Source organism: Delphinus delphis, chromosome 13, assembly GCF_949987515.2.
Source record: "Delphinus delphis chromosome 13, mDelDel1.2, whole genome shotgun sequence".
Lineage (NCBI taxonomy): Eukaryota > Metazoa > Chordata > Mammalia > Artiodactyla > Delphinidae > Delphinus > Delphinus delphis.
The window spans coordinates 16,400,096-16,415,382 of NC_082695.1; the positions used below are offsets into that span (position 1 = coordinate 16,400,096).

A 15,287-nucleotide genomic window follows, 5' to 3' on the forward strand; every position below is an offset into this window, starting at 1 on the left:
TTCAGACTAAAAGTGCACAAGGGCAGAAACCATGTCCATTTTTGCTCATATCTGTACTTAGTCTGTGTGTTTCATGTAGTAAGCACTCAATATATATTTGCTGAATGGCTGGCAGATGTTGTGCTTGACACTTGGAACAAAGCAAATTGTAGTCCCTTTCCTCAGAAAGTTCACAGTTTAATGGAAGATTAAGATAGTGAGATCACCCATTCATTCACTCAATGATGAGATATTTATTGGCACTCCCTTCGAACAGGTCCTGTGTTGGGGCTGGTGATACAACGATGAATAAGACTGATATGGTGCCTGCCTTCTTGGGATTTAGTCCAAAAGGGCAGACAGAAGAGCAAACAGGCCTGTATGAAGGATGAATAACCTCACACCATTCCCAGCTGCCTGGAACAGTATATGCAAAGGCCTTTAGGCAAGACAGAGACCATGGTGCATTGGAAGAACTAGAAGGAAATTGCAGCATGGAATACAAGGTGAAGACTGATAATGGGGGTACAGAGGGGTTAGCAAGGGTGCCTATCCTGCATCAGACACTGGGCTAAACCTGGGAGAGGCATAAAGAAGAACCCACAGTTAGTCTAATTAACAGTCTAAGCCCTGGAGTTTCTGATTAACAGTCTAAGCCCTGGAGTTTCTGGGGTGAACAGTATGCTAAAACTGTAATAGGGGATATTACAACGGGGATGTAATGTCACATTTCCTCTAGAGGAGGTCAAATGCGTTCTCTTCAGAACAATAGTAACAATTATAATTGTACTATCAATATAATGAACAGGCTGTGGGCTGGGTGCTTTCCATGCTTTTTTGCATTTAATTCTGACCACAAGCCTAGGAGATGACCACTATTATCCCCTTTTTCAGTTGGAAAAGTTAAGAACAGAGAGATTGAGTTACCCAAGGTCACAGAGCTAGTAAGTGGGAAGTCTGGGATCTGAACCTGGGAATTCTTTGCTAAGGCCTGTGTGGGAAACCTGCTACTGTGCCAAGTGAAACCATTATCCTTAGACCAATCCCAGGACATACACTTGTCCCTGTCTCAAAGGTCTCAAAACCTTTTTCAAAGCAATATTCCCTGGAGAGGAAGAACAAGACATCAATTGAGCCGTCAATTTTGCCCTTGGTGGGTGGAATTCTAAGGAGAACTCAGTCTTTGGAGTTCAGTGCTGGTGACCTTGGACACTCAGACCCCTGCTTGGGATTTCCTAATGTAAACAGCCCCAAAATACCTTTTCCTGGGACTTCCCTGGTGGTCCAGTGCTTAAGAATCCGTCTTCCAATGCAGGGGACACGGGTTCGATCCCTGGTTGGGGAACTAAGATCCCACATGCCACAGGGCAACTAAGCCTGTGTGCCACAACTACTGAGCCCGTGCTCTCTGGAGCCTGCAAGCCACAACTAGAGAGAAGCCCACAGGCCGCAACTAGAGAGAAGCCCACATGCCACAACTGGAGAGAAGCCCACGTGCCGCAACGAAGAGCCCATGTGCTGCAACAAAAGATACCGTGTGCCGCAACTAAGACCTGATGCAGCCAAAAATAATCAATAAATAAAAATTTTTTAAAAAAGGATCTTAAAAAAAAATAACACAACTTTTCCTCCCCTCGGGGACTCCCATCCCCCAGCCATCAGACTTGGTTAACTCAAACCAGGTTTTCTCATACTTCCTAAGGATGAACTGGCATTGCCTTTCCGCGCTACCCAGACAGGGGTCCATACGGCGTTGCTCTGGATTCCCATCGTAACTTAAAGGGAAATTTTCACAATGTCCGGAGCCCTTGATGTCCAGCAAATGAAGGAGGAGGATATCCTCAAATTCCTTGCATCAGGAACCCACTTAGGTGGCACCAGCCTTGACTTCCAAATGGAACAGTACATCTACAAAGGAAAAGTGAGTGGCATCTACATCATACAATCTGAAGAGAACCTGGGAGAAGCTTCTGTTGGCAGCTCGTGCCATTGTTGCCATTGAAAACCCAGCTGATGTCAGTGTCATATCCTCCAGGAATACTGGCCAGCGAGCTGGGCTGAATTTTGCTGCTGTCACTGGAGCCACTCCTATATCTGGCCGCTTCACTCCTGGAACCTTCACTAACCAGATCCAGGCAGCCTTCTGGGAGCCAAGACTTCTGGTGGTTACTGATCCCAGGGCTGACCACCTGCCTCTCACAGAGGCCTCTTACATGAACCTGCCTACCATTGGTCTGTGTAACAGATTCTCCTCTGCACTGTGTGGACATTGTCATCCCGTGCAATAAGGGAGCTCACTCAGTGGGTCTGATGTGGTGGATACTCGCCCGGGGAAGTTCTGCACATGCGTGACACCATCTACTGTGAATACCCATGGGAGGTCATGCCTGATCTCTACTTCTACAGAGATCCTTAAGAGATTGAAAAGGAATAGCAGGCAGCAGCTGAGAAGGCTGTGACCAAGGAGGAATTTCAGGGTGAATGGACTGCCCCACCTCCTGAGTTCATTGCTACTCAACCTGAGGTGGCAGACTGGTCCGAAGGTGTGCAAGTGCCCTCTGTGCCTATTCAGCAGTCCCCCACTGAAGGCTGGTCTGCAGCTCCCACTGCTCAGGCCACTGAATGGGCAGAACAACCACTGAGTGGTCTTCAGCTGTTCTTCTACAGACTCTTAAAGTGGAAATAGGTTGACGGAAAATAGTCTCAAAAAGAAAAAAAAAAGAACTGACATTGACAGGACATTGTTGGACAGCCCTGCCAAAACTGCATTCAGGATCCTCATTGTGAGAAAACAGCCTCCAAGAAAGTAGATCCTCCATGGGATCACTCCACGGCCGAATGTTCTGAGCCCTCTAGTCCATGGAATGTCAGTGTTTTCAGACATATGCTGTTCCTTCCACCTGGATGGCTCTTGATGCCTCTTCCTGTCCCAGCCCACAGGCCCCTCTACTTAGCAGTGTGGGGTAGAGGTTAAGTGCACAGCTCATTGGACTGACTCCACCCAGGTTCTAATGCCAGCTTTGTCCCTTGCTGGTGGTGAATCTCAGACCATTCACTCTTTGTGCCAGTTTCCTCCTCTGTAGAAAGAAGATAAATAATACCTACCTGTCAGAGTCATCATAGGATTAAACAAGATACTACACCTTTACTTCTTAGCATAATCCTTGTCACTAACAAGCACTCTCTAACTCAGCGCTATCCCCTAGAAACAAAATGCAAGCCACATATTAAAATTTTTTAATTTTAAAATTAGTAATTAAATTTTTTTAAATTAGTAATTAAAAATTTTCTAGGAGCCACATTAAAAAAGATAAAAAGAAACAGTCAAAATTAATCTTAGTAGGGCTTCCCTGGTGGCGCAGTGGTTGAGAGTCCACCTGCCGATGCGGGGGTCACGGGTTCGTGCCCCGGTCCGGGAGGATCCCGCGTGCCGCGGAGCGTCTGGGCCAGTGGGCCATGGCCACTGAGCCTGTGCGTCCGGAGCCTGTGTTCCGCGGTGGGGGGGGCCACAGCGGTGAGAGGCCCGCGTACCGCAAAAAAAAAAAAAAGATCCAATGGGGGTTTTATGCCTATTTTCCAGGCCAGGAAACTGAGGCTCATAAATGAAGTCACGTGCCCAAGGCCACACAAGTAAGAAGTGGCAAAGTTGGGATCCAAACCCAGGACTGTCTGACTTTACAGTCTAGGACATGGCTCCTGAAGGGGAGCTTGGGGACTGTGTCACACACCCCTTGGCAAGTTCAATTTCCCCAGAGGGCTTGGACACAATGCCTTAGGAGGCCCTGCTGTTTCTGAATTTGGGGGGAGGGCACCCCCCCACACACTCATTGTCCTGCTTAAAATCTTCCTGACACCAGAATAAAGCCCAGTGATTTTCCACCAACTCTCTTTTCTCCTTTCTCAGCTCCAGTCACAGGGAAAGACTTCAATTTTTTTGGCCACACCATGCAGCTTGCCAGATCTTAGGTCCCTGACCAGGGATTGAACCCAGGCCCTCAGCAGTGAAAGCATGGAGTCCTAACCACTGGACTGCCAGGGAATTTCTGGGAATGACTTTCAATTCCTCCAAGAGGCCACATCCTCCTGGCTCCAGAACCCTGCAGGTACTGATACCCCGGCTAAAAGGCATCCTGTCCTCTTTCTCTTGGTTAACTTCTCTCCTCCTTCAGTTCACAGCTCAACACCCCCTCCTCCAGGAGGCCTTCCCTGACCACCACCCAGGCTTGGATAATTGGTCCCACAACCTCCACCAAAGCATATAACTCTGTGTCAGGCACCAGGGGGAGCCTTTTTCCTATATTATCTCATTTAATACCCACAAAATCTCTACAGCACTGGCACATTGGAATGACCTGGGAAGCTTTTATTTTATTTTATTTTTTTGGCTGCGTTGGGTCATCGTTGTTGCTCGGGCTTTCTCTATTTGTATTGAGCGGTTGCTACCCTTCATTGCCGTGCACAGTCTTCTCATCGTGGTAACTTCTCTTGTTGTGGAGCACGGGCTCTAGGCATGCGGGCTTCAGTAGTTGTGGTGCACGGGCTTAATTGCTCTGCGGCATGTGGGATCTTCCCAGACCAGGGATTGAACCCGTGTTCCCTGCATTGGCAGGTGGATTCTTTTTTTTTTTTAACATCTTTATTGGAGTATAATTGCTTTACAATGGTGTGTTAGTTTCTGCTGTATAACAAAGTGAATCAGCTATACATATATCCCCATATCTCCTCCCTCTTGCGTCTCCATCCTCCCTATCCCACCCCTCTAGGTGATCACAAAGCACCGAGCTGATCTCCCTGTGCTATGCGCTGCTTCCCACTAGCTATCTATTTTATGTTTGGTAGTGTATATATGTCCATGCCACTCTCTCACTTTGTCACAGCTTACCCTTCCCCCTCCCCATGTCCTCATGTCCATTCTCTACGTCTGCATCTTTATTCCTGTCCTGCCCCTAGGTTCTTCAGAACCTTTTTTTTTTTAGATTCCATATATGTGTTAGCATATGGTATTTCTTTTTCTCTTTCTAACTTCACTCTGTATGACAGACTCTAGGTCCATCTACCTCACTACAAATAACTCAATTTTGTTTCTTTTTATGGCTGAGTAATATTCCATTGTATATATGTGCCACATCTTCTTTATCCATTCATCTGTTGTTGGAAACTTAGGTTGCTTCCACGTCCCGGTTATTGTAAATAGAGCTGCAATGAACATTGTGGTACATGTCTCTTTTTGAATTATGGTTTTCTCCGGGTATATGCTCAATAGTGGGATTGCTGGGTCATATGGTAGTTCTATTTTTAGTTTTTTAAGGAATCTCCATACTGTTCTCCATAGTGGTTGTATCAATTTTCATTCCCACCAACAGTGCAAGAGGGTTCCCTTTTCTCCAGACCCTCTCCAGCATTTATTGTTTGTAGATTTTTTTAAAATAAATTTATTTATTTTTGGCTGTGTTGGGTCTTCGTTTCTGTGTGAGGGCTTTCTCTAGTTGTGGCAAGCGGGGGCCACTCTTCATCACGGTGTGCGGGCCTCTCACTGTCGCGGCCTCTCTTGTTGCGGAGAACAGGCTCCAGACGCGCAGGCTCAGTAGTTGTGGCTCACAGGCCTAGTTGCTCCGCGGCATGTGGGATCCTCCCAGACCAGGGCTCAAACCCATATCCCCTGCATTGGCAGGCAGATTCTCAACGACTGCGCCACCAGGGAAGCCCTGTTTGTAGATTTTTTGATGATGGCCATTCTGACTGGTGTGAGATGATACCTCATTATAGTTTTGATTTGCATTTCTCTAATGATTAGTGATGTTGAGCATCCTTTCATGTGTTTGTTGGCAATCTGTATATCTTCTGTGGGGAAATGTCTATTTAGGTCTTCTGACCATTTTTGGATTGGGTTGTTTGTTTTTTCGATATTGAGCTGCATGAACTGCTTGTAAATTTTAGAGATTAATCCTTTGTCAGTTGCTTCATTATCAAATATTTTCTCCCATCCTGAGGGTTGCCTTTTCATCTTGTTTATGGTTTCGTTTGCTGTGCAAAAGCTTTTAAGTTTCATTAGGTCCCATTTGTTTATTTTTGTTTTTATTTCCATTTGTCTAGGAGGTGGGTCAAAAAGGATCTTGCTGTGATTTATGTCATAGAGTGTTCTGCCTATGTTTTCCTCTAAGAGTTTGATGGTGTCTGGCCTTACATTTAGGTCTTTAATCCATTTTGAGTTTATTTTTGTGTATGGTGTTAGGGAGTGCTCTAATTTCAGTCTTTTACATGTAGCTGTCCAGTTTTCCTAGCACCACTTATTAAACAGGCTTTCTTTTCTCCATTGTATATTCTTGCCTCCTTTATCAAAAATAAGGTGACCATATGTGTGTGGGTTTATCTCTGGGCTTTCTATCCTGTTCCATTTATCTATATTTCTGTGTTTGTGCCAGTACCATACTGTCTTGATTACTGCAGCTTTGTAGTATAGTCTGAAGTCCAGGAGCCTGATTCCTCCAGCTCTGTTTTTCTTTCTCAAGATTGCTTTGGCTATTTTGTGTTTCCATACAAATTGTGAAATTTTTTATTCTAGTTCTGTGAAAAATGTCATTGGTAGTTTGATAGGGATTGCATTGAATCTGTAGATTGCTTTGGGTAGTATAGTCATTTTCACAATGTTGATTTTCAATACAAAAACATGGTATATCTCTCCATTTGTTTGTATCATCTTTAATTTCTTTCATCAGTGTCATAGTTTTCTGGCAGGTGGATTCTTAACTACTGTGCCACCAGGGAAGTTCCTGGGAAGTTTTTTTTTTTTTAATTGATTTTTATTTATTTATTTATTGTTTGCAGTACGCGGGCCTCTCACTGTTGTGGCCTTTCCTGTTGCGGAGCACAGGCTCCGGACGCGCAGGCTCAGCGGCCACGGCTCCCGGGCGCAGCCGCTCCGCGGCATGTGGGATCCTCCCAGACCGGGGCCCGAACCCGCGTCCCCTGCATCGGCAGGCGGACTCTCAACCACGGCGCCACCAGGGAAGCCCCCTGGGAAGTTTTAAAATATATTTTTTGCCCAGAACTAATGCTCAGAAATTCTGATTGAATTGACCCAGAATGCACCTGGGCAAGAGGATTTTTAAAAGCTCACCAGGTGATTTTAAGTGCTCAGCCAGGGTGGAGACCCACTGGCTTCTGAGATAGATGTGATGATCCTGACACTCCTTTTACAGCCAGAGAACTGAGGTACAGAGAAATTAAGTAAGTAGCCTAGGGTCACGCAGTTAGTGAATAGTGGAGCAAAGATTTGAACCCAGAAAGTCTGGTTTCAAAGCTTCATGGAAAAAAAAAAATCAATTGGTCTCAGTTCATTTCCCCAGTGATGGAGAGTATAAGCCAGCTCTCTTCTGAGACAGACACTGAAGGCCCCTTGGGCACAGGATATTTTTAACCTAGAGAAGCCAGTGATTCTTGCAGACAGTCTGCAGGGACTTACACTGGGAAGATTGTTTGGGGGCTGGTGGACCCGTTCCCTGATGAGATACTCCTTAGAGTCCAGCTTTTCTGTCCTCTGGAGCCAGTAGGTCCAGGCTGGCTTGGGCGACAGGGTGGGAGGGGGTGGGGTGGGGGTTGGCTCCATCTGGAACTGATGTTTCCAAGGATATTTCCATACATGGTGGAAGGGGAGAGGGTCAGGATTACCTCACCCAAGCCAGCCCCTTCTCTCTGCTTTCTGCCTGGAAAGGAGCTAGAGAACAACTAATTGTTGGAACTGGATATGAATTCACCCTCCTCCTTCTTCCCCTCCCTAACCCAGAAGAGTCCTGTGAAAGCTTCAGCGTTTCAAACGTACACATCGAATATTCTCCAGACGCTCTCCTATGTGGCTTTGTGGGAGAATACACAGTACAGGCTTGGGGGACCCAACTTGGGGGCATCTTTTAAAATACAAAATATGGGGAAATCCCTGGTGGTCCAGTGGTTAGGACTCCACTTTCACTGCCGAGGCTGCAGGTTCAATCCCTGGTTGGGGAACTAAGATTCCACAAGCTGCACGGTACAGCCAAAAAAAAAAAATTAAAATGCAAAATGTGAACGGTTTTTGTGCAAGCAATCTCACCTACAGAAATTTCCCCTAGAAACAGCACACTAGTAGGCAAAATTCCCCCCAAAAAACCCTATGAGTAGGCAAAGATGCACATCCAAGGATGCTCATCATAGCATTGCTTATAATTGGGAAAAACTGGGAACAACCCAAATGTCCATCCATAGGGATTGGTTAGCTAAAGTGAGGTATATCCATATGGGAAGAGGGGAGCTATATGCTGACATGGAAAATAGGTCCACCATATATTAGTTTAGCAGAAAGAAAAAGGAAATAGTAGAACTGAATGTAGAATATAATCCAATGTTTGTTAATAATTAGGGTGACACGTAAATAGAACAATTTGGAGGAATAATCTCACATATCTGTGGCTATTTTCTCTAGCCATGGAGGTGGGATTACGGTGATCTTTGACTGTCACTGCTGCATATATACAATGTTTGGATTTTATATACCAACATGCAGTAATTTTACAACCAGAAAAAAATTAGGTTGTGAAACTGAAACCAATAATATGTAAAAATCACATGGATCCACTTGAAGATGGTTAATTTTACATTCTGTGAATTTTACTTCAATTAAAAAAAAAAAAAGTCATTGTAACTCAAACTACCCAAAGAAAGATTCCAGTAGAGCTGAGAGCAAAATATCACATGTATGCTTTATAAATTTTACCTTTAAAAAAGTTGTTTTGCTTTCCTTAAGCTTTTTGTTCATTTTTTTGGTGGGTTTTTTAAAAAAATGTATTTATTATTTATTTATTTAATTTATTTATTTTTTAAGGCAAATCCGTTTACTCATTATTTTTGGCTGCATTGGGTCTTTGTTGCTTCACGCAGGCTTTCTCTAGTTGTGGTGAGTGGGGGTTACTCTTCGCTGTGGTGCACAGGCTTCTTATTGTGGTGGCTTCATCTTGTTGTGGAGCACAGGCTCTAGGCACGCAGGCTTCAGTAGTTGCAGCACACGGGCTCAGTAGTTGCGGCGCATGGGCTCTAGAGAGCAGGCTCAGTAGTTGTGGCACATGGCCTTAGTTGCTGCACGGCATGTGGGATCTTCCTGGAGCAGGGCTCAAACCCGTGTCCCCTGCCTTGGCAGGCAGATTCTTAACCACTGCACTACCAGGGAAGTCCCTTGGTGGTTTTTCCATGCTTTTCTTTCTTGTATGCTTACAAATGAGTCATTATTTTACTTACTTGCTATTATAAATTCTAAGAAAATCACACACACACATTCACATGAGTGTTCGCCAGAGCATCATCTGACTTTCCAATCAATACAAAATTTGCCATGGGAGGGAGCATTCATGTTCTGTCTCCTCCAGGCCTGTTCTGACACCCAGATTATTCATCTTGGCAACCAGCTAAGATGAAAAGAAATGGTTGGAGTGCATTTTCAGACCACACTATCAAGGAAATTTTTAGCTCCTTGAAATTTCAGCCTCTGGGTAGCACACGTCGGCTCCTCTTGTAGTTCCCACAATTGTAGTGGGGTCTTCAGGATGCCCCTTTGGGTAGTTATCACTGACCCCCTCTTTCCATCATATTTGCTCAATTGTAATACATTGGCTCCGCAGGGGACTCTTCTTCCCTTTCCTGGGACCACAGGTCCTGAACACAGGGTATTCCTTGGTCCCAGCAAACCTACCCTGAGTTCCAGAGAAGAAGTGACATTAATTTATCTTACTTAGCCATATTTTGATGACTGATCAGGAAGTGGTTTAAGGGAGTAGTTGTGGAAAGCAAAGGGCTTTTATTACCAAATGTCAAGGATTGTTCATTCCACAGATTACTGATTACATAGGGGAAAGTGCACTTTTACAATAGAGAGAGACCAGTTACTGCTTTACCCTGGCGCTTAAACTCAGCATCGATTATAGTGGCAGATGCAATACAAAGTTCATAACGCTATCTCTGAAGTTCTGTTGAATCGAACCAAGTCTTGGTTACAGGAAATAAAGGGAACACAGTCAGTGAAGTTGGAATGTGAGGCTTCTACACGATAACTGTCTCGGACTCTTCAAAAAAAATCAGTGTCATGAAAAAAAAAAAAAAATCAGTGTCATGAAGGAAAGAGAAAAGGCAGCGGGGGCGGGGCGGGGGCTTCCCTGGTGGCGCAGTGGTTAAGAATCCGCCTGCCGGGGGCTTCCCTGGTGGTGCAGTGGTTGAGAGTCCGCCTGCCAATGCAGGGGACACGGGTTCGTGCCCCGGTCCGGGAAGATCCCACATGCCGCGGAGCGGGTGGGCCCGTGAGCCATGGCCGCTGAGCCTGCGCAACCGGAGCCTGTGCTCCGCAACGGGAGAGGCCACAACAGTGAGAGGCCCGCGAACCGCAAAAAAATAAAATAAAATAAAATAAAATAATATATATATAAAAAGAATCCGCCTGCCGATGCAGAAGCCACGGGTTGAAGCCCTAGTCCGGGAAGATCCCACATGCCGTGCAGCAAAACACACCGTGTGCCACAACTACTGAGCCCACGTATGGCAACTACTGAAGCCCATGCGCCTAGGGCCTGTGCTCCGAAGCCACCGCAATGAGAAGCACGCGCACCGCAACGAAGAGTAGACCCCACTTGCCGCAACCAGAGAAAGCCCACGCGTGGCAACAAAGACCCAACTCAGCCAAAAATTAATTAATTAATTAATTTAAAAAAAAGTCAGGGGCACTTGCCTAGATTTTTTAAAACTGCAGGTGGAAACTAAAATGGAAATGGAAAGCCACTCTGGAAGATAATTTGACAGCTTCTTACAAAACTTGTACAGGAATGCTCTTAGCAGCTTTATTTATGATAGCAAAATACTAGGAACAATTCAAATGTCCTTCCATGGGTGAATGGTTGAACAAACCCTGGTACTTCCATATAATGGAATACTACTCAGCAAGGACAAAGAATGAGCTAGTGATACATGCAAAAACCTGGATGAACTGCAAGGACATATTGTTTGATGAAAAATGCCTATCTCAAGAAAATCACATACCGTAGATTCCGTTCCTATAAAATTCTAGAAAATACAAACTAATCTATAGCGACAGAATGGGGGAGGGGTAGTGGGGAGAGTTGGGAGGGAGGGATGGATTGCAAAGGAACATCAGGAAACTTTGGGGAGTAATGGATGTGTTCGCCAGCTGGTTTGCAGTAATGGTTTCATGGGTGTATATATGTTCTCAAAACTCATCAAATCGTAGGCTTTAAATATGTGCAGTTTATTGAATATCAATTATGCCTCAGTAGAGCTGTTTGTAAAAAAAAAAAATGGGGAGAAAGGTTTCTGTAAGAATTAAATGAAACAAAGCATCTTAAGCACTTTGCATGGAGTCTGGCACAGGAAGTAAGCAGTTCATGCGGAGTCTGGCACACAATAAGTGCTCCATAGTGGGTGGTGGTGGAACTCGGCTGGTCTTCTGGATGGCTCCATCACATCTCTCTATAACATTGAAATAATCTGTAATTATGTTGTTTATCTGTGTTTTCAAAACGGTGAGTTCCTTGAAGCAGGGACTGTGTCTGATCTGCCGCTAGGGCGGTTTTCCACAGTGTGCTGCTTTGAATCAGTAGAGGCTGTTCCACCATCTTCACCCTAACAAGCCGCATTCTTCTGCTAAAGAACAGAAAAATATTTTATGGGTGGTGGCCTAAACAGGTCCAGCTGCATCTGCCACGCCCAGAGCTCGGACTTCTCAGGCTTTCTGTCCGTGGACACAGCCTGATCTCCCTAACAGCACAAGACTATATAGGCAGCCGTTACAGTGGAAATCAGTACCCCACTAAGGATAAAGGGATTTAATTGCAAAGGAAGCTGTGCCCAAGACTCTACAGTACAACCTAAAAAAGCCTACTGTGTTTTTTTTCCTTAATCCCTTTAAAAGGAAATGTTTGGACGACAGGTTTTTAAGTTCACGTCGGTTCCTACGAACCCGTGACCTTCGGAAAACCCGGAACAGACTCACCACTCACTTTCAACGGTAAAACCCAGTAATGCTTTAGTAAGAATAAATAGAAAAGCCGAGAAAAATCTCAATAATCCAAACATTCATTCCTACAAAGTATTAGAATATCTGTTATTAAACATGCATCGCTCAGTCTCCGTAGAGACTGTCAAAAATTGCCAATGCCGACTATATTTCAAGTCGTCATGGCGGGGTATTGGGAAAAGTTTTCAATTAGCAATAATCGCGCCTCGGATAAACCTCATTGGCTACGATACTGCCACTGCGCAAAGCTGAAGAGCATGAGCACGCACCTACCTCCCCCATGGATGACAACTGTCTTTACCGTGAGGGCGAGCGACTAACAACGAGCTGGGAGATCTGAAGCATTTCCCTGCACACATTCCTGTTTAAAACACGTGTGCGCGAAGAGCTGCCGGGTATTAGAGCAACTCTTGTCGAACCCTAACCTTTCGAAAATAAGAACGCCTTTCGCTAAGGACGCTGGAGAATTTTATGCAAATTACCATGACATCACCAAGACGCTGCGGGTAAGACTCGCGTTCTAAAGAACAGCGACAAGAAAAAAACCGAAACAGAGTAATGCGAGACGGGACGAGTAAATGGAAGTGTTCGTGTTAAAGCCAGAAAAATAAATATTAAGAAATAAAAAATTATTAATACGACTTAGACAACACCACACAAGTATAAAGAACGAACTAAAACTGAGGAACAGGTATGAAACGAACTGTTAACAAAAGCTAATCGCTTGTATTGAAATCGATAACAAAAACAACAGTAACACGTGCTAGGATTTTCTAGCAAGGCAATTCCCTACCTGATAACGGTGAAAATTTGAAATTGGGCATATAGTTACTGGTCATTTTGAACTCTCAGCGTTCCTTCCACACTGTTTGTGACTTAGGACTTCCAACGTATTCTCCCGTAGGTTTACGGTGGTTACGAAACACATACTTCTTTTTAAACTTGCATTATTCAGTCTCCGTAGAGACTGTCAAAAATTGCCAATGCCGACTATATTTCAAGTCGTCACGGCGGGGTATTGGGAAAAGTTTTCAATTAGCAATAATCGCGCCTCGGATAAACCTCATTGGCTACGATACTGCCACTGCGCAAAGCTAGAGAACATAACGCCCTACTCATCGTTCCCAATAAGCAAGGTTCCTATTTCAGAAAGGTGAGTTGGAGCCTCAAGGCAAAACCCTTAATTATTAATGGGGTGAAAATTATACAACCATATTAAGATGTCTCGGAAATATATAAGCTGTTTCTCAGTATTCAGTTGCTTGATTTCACTTAGTTTTGAGTGGAGAATGAAGCAAAGCATTGTGGGAGGGAACATGCTAATAAACTTAATTCAGACTATAAATTGGGGAGGATGAGAAATGTGCTCAGTGTAAGGGTGCTGTGGTAAAATATACATAACATAAAATTTACCATTTGAACCATTTCTAAGTTCAGCAACCATCACCACTGTACATCTCCAGAACTTTTTCATCATTCCAAACAAACTTCCCATTAAATACTAACTCCCCATTCCTCTCTCCCACAGCTCCTGGCAACCTCTATTCCACTTTCTATAAATTTGGCAACTCTCAGTACCTCACATAAGAGAATCACACAATTATTTGACCTTTTGTGTCTGGCTTATTTCATACCTTGTTTTTAAGGTCCATCCATATTGTAGTATGTTTCAGAATTTCGTTCCTTTTTATGGCTGATATTCTACTGTATGGAATTTTGTTATCCATTGATTCTTTGATTGACAGGAGGTTGCTTCCACCTTTTGGCTATTGTGAATAATGCTTCTATGAACATTGACATACAAGTATCAGTTTGAGTCCTTCTTTTCAATTCTTTTGTGTTTATATCTAGAAGTAGAATTTCTGGTTGATGTGCTATGTTTAACCTGGAAGGGTTTTCTGTGGACATCTTAATTCAGAGGAGAGAGGCTATTTCTACAGTTCATGAGTTTGAAGTAACTTTCACTGTTACTGGCTCGGCAAGTGGAAAGCTACTAGAAACCTATGTCTGAACTTGTTTCAGCTCTGAGCTGTACTCTCCAAAAGACTTTTGGTTTTTGCTACTCACTAAGATGCAACTAGTACTCTGAGAAAATATTTCCCCCAAAATTTCATTAGGAAAACTTTCAAACATGAAACGTTCAAAGTATTGCTCACTGAACATTTATGTAGTCATCAACTAGATGTAAAAATGATATAAAAAGGCCTATTTGATGCTGATGCGTAGTTAATTTTTTTTCCACAGCCATAATTGGCAGGGTAGGAAAAAACAGCAGAAAAAAAGAAAGGCTAACAGTCTGATTAATTTAGAGTATTTGATTTTGATCCAGCCAAGGACTTTGACATTAATTCCTAGTGTGGTGGAGTTGTGAGAAATAAAAAGACAAGGGTCATCCAAAGAACTTCTCAGCCCTTGAGAATGTCTCGATTGGGTGGCTCATTACACCCTGTCAGTAGCTATCAAGGGAAATTGTTTCACCAGCTGTCTTGGATGACTTCATGTTCCACAGATGACTTCCCAGCACTAAGAAAAATAGAAAACTCAGCTAACTTCTCCCCAGAACATGAAATTCTTTGGTGCCTAAAAGCACAATAATCCTGTGTTCCTGGCCAGTCTTTTAATGATGCTTATTCCACTTGAAGAACTGGAAAAATAATGTGGCTCTGAAGTTTTCCACAATAAAATTTGCCTGGGATTGGGGGTAGTGTCATGTTTTGACATTTCCATATGTTTTAATCAAATACCCATGTGTGCAGAAAATATTCTGGATTACAATTTTGTTTTCTTTTTTAAAATTTTATTTATTTATTTATTTTTATTTATTTATTTTTGGCTGCACTGGGTCTTCATTGCTGTGCACGGGTTTTCTCTAGTTGCGGCGAGCGGGGGCTACTCTTGTTGCAGTGCACGAGCTTCTCATTGCGGTGGCTTCTCTTGTTGTGAAGCACAGGCTGTAGGCACGCAGGCTCAGTAGCTGTGGCTCGTGGGATCTAGAGCGCAGTCTCAGTAGTTATGGCGCAGGGCCTTAGTTGCTCCACGGCATGTGGGATCTTCCCGGACCAGGGCTCGAACCCGTGTTCCCTGCACTGACAGGCGATTCTTAACCACTGCACCACCAGGGAAGCCCTATAATTTTTTGACTTCATAAAAGTTCCCAGTATACATTTTTTTTCCAGTATACATTTTTAAAAATTAATGTATTTGTTTTTACTTTTGGCTGTGTTGGGTCTTCTTGCTGTGTGGGGGCTTTCTGTAGTTGCAGCGA

General features: G+C 43.9%; 2 non-coding genes and 1 pseudogene across 2 annotated transcripts; 1 reads left to right on the forward strand and 2 right to left on the reverse strand.

The window, feature by feature from the left end:
- The first annotated feature begins 1,774 nt into the window (after positions 1-1,774).
- LOC132436399 (small ribosomal subunit protein uS2B-like) lies at positions 1,775-2,331 on the forward strand (annotated as a pseudogene).
- Positions 2,332-12,131: 9,800 nt separating this feature from the next.
- On the reverse strand, positions 12,132-12,272 carry LOC132436685 (U4 spliceosomal RNA). Its single transcript, XR_009521839.1, has one exon. It is a non-coding gene; the product is annotated as a U4 spliceosomal RNA (small nuclear RNA).
- A 705-nt stretch (positions 12,273-12,977) lies between these two features.
- On the reverse strand, positions 12,978-13,118 carry LOC132436686 (U4 spliceosomal RNA). Its single transcript, XR_009521840.1, has one exon. It is a non-coding gene; the product is annotated as a U4 spliceosomal RNA (small nuclear RNA).
- Between the last annotated feature and the right edge of the window lie 2,169 nt (positions 13,119-15,287).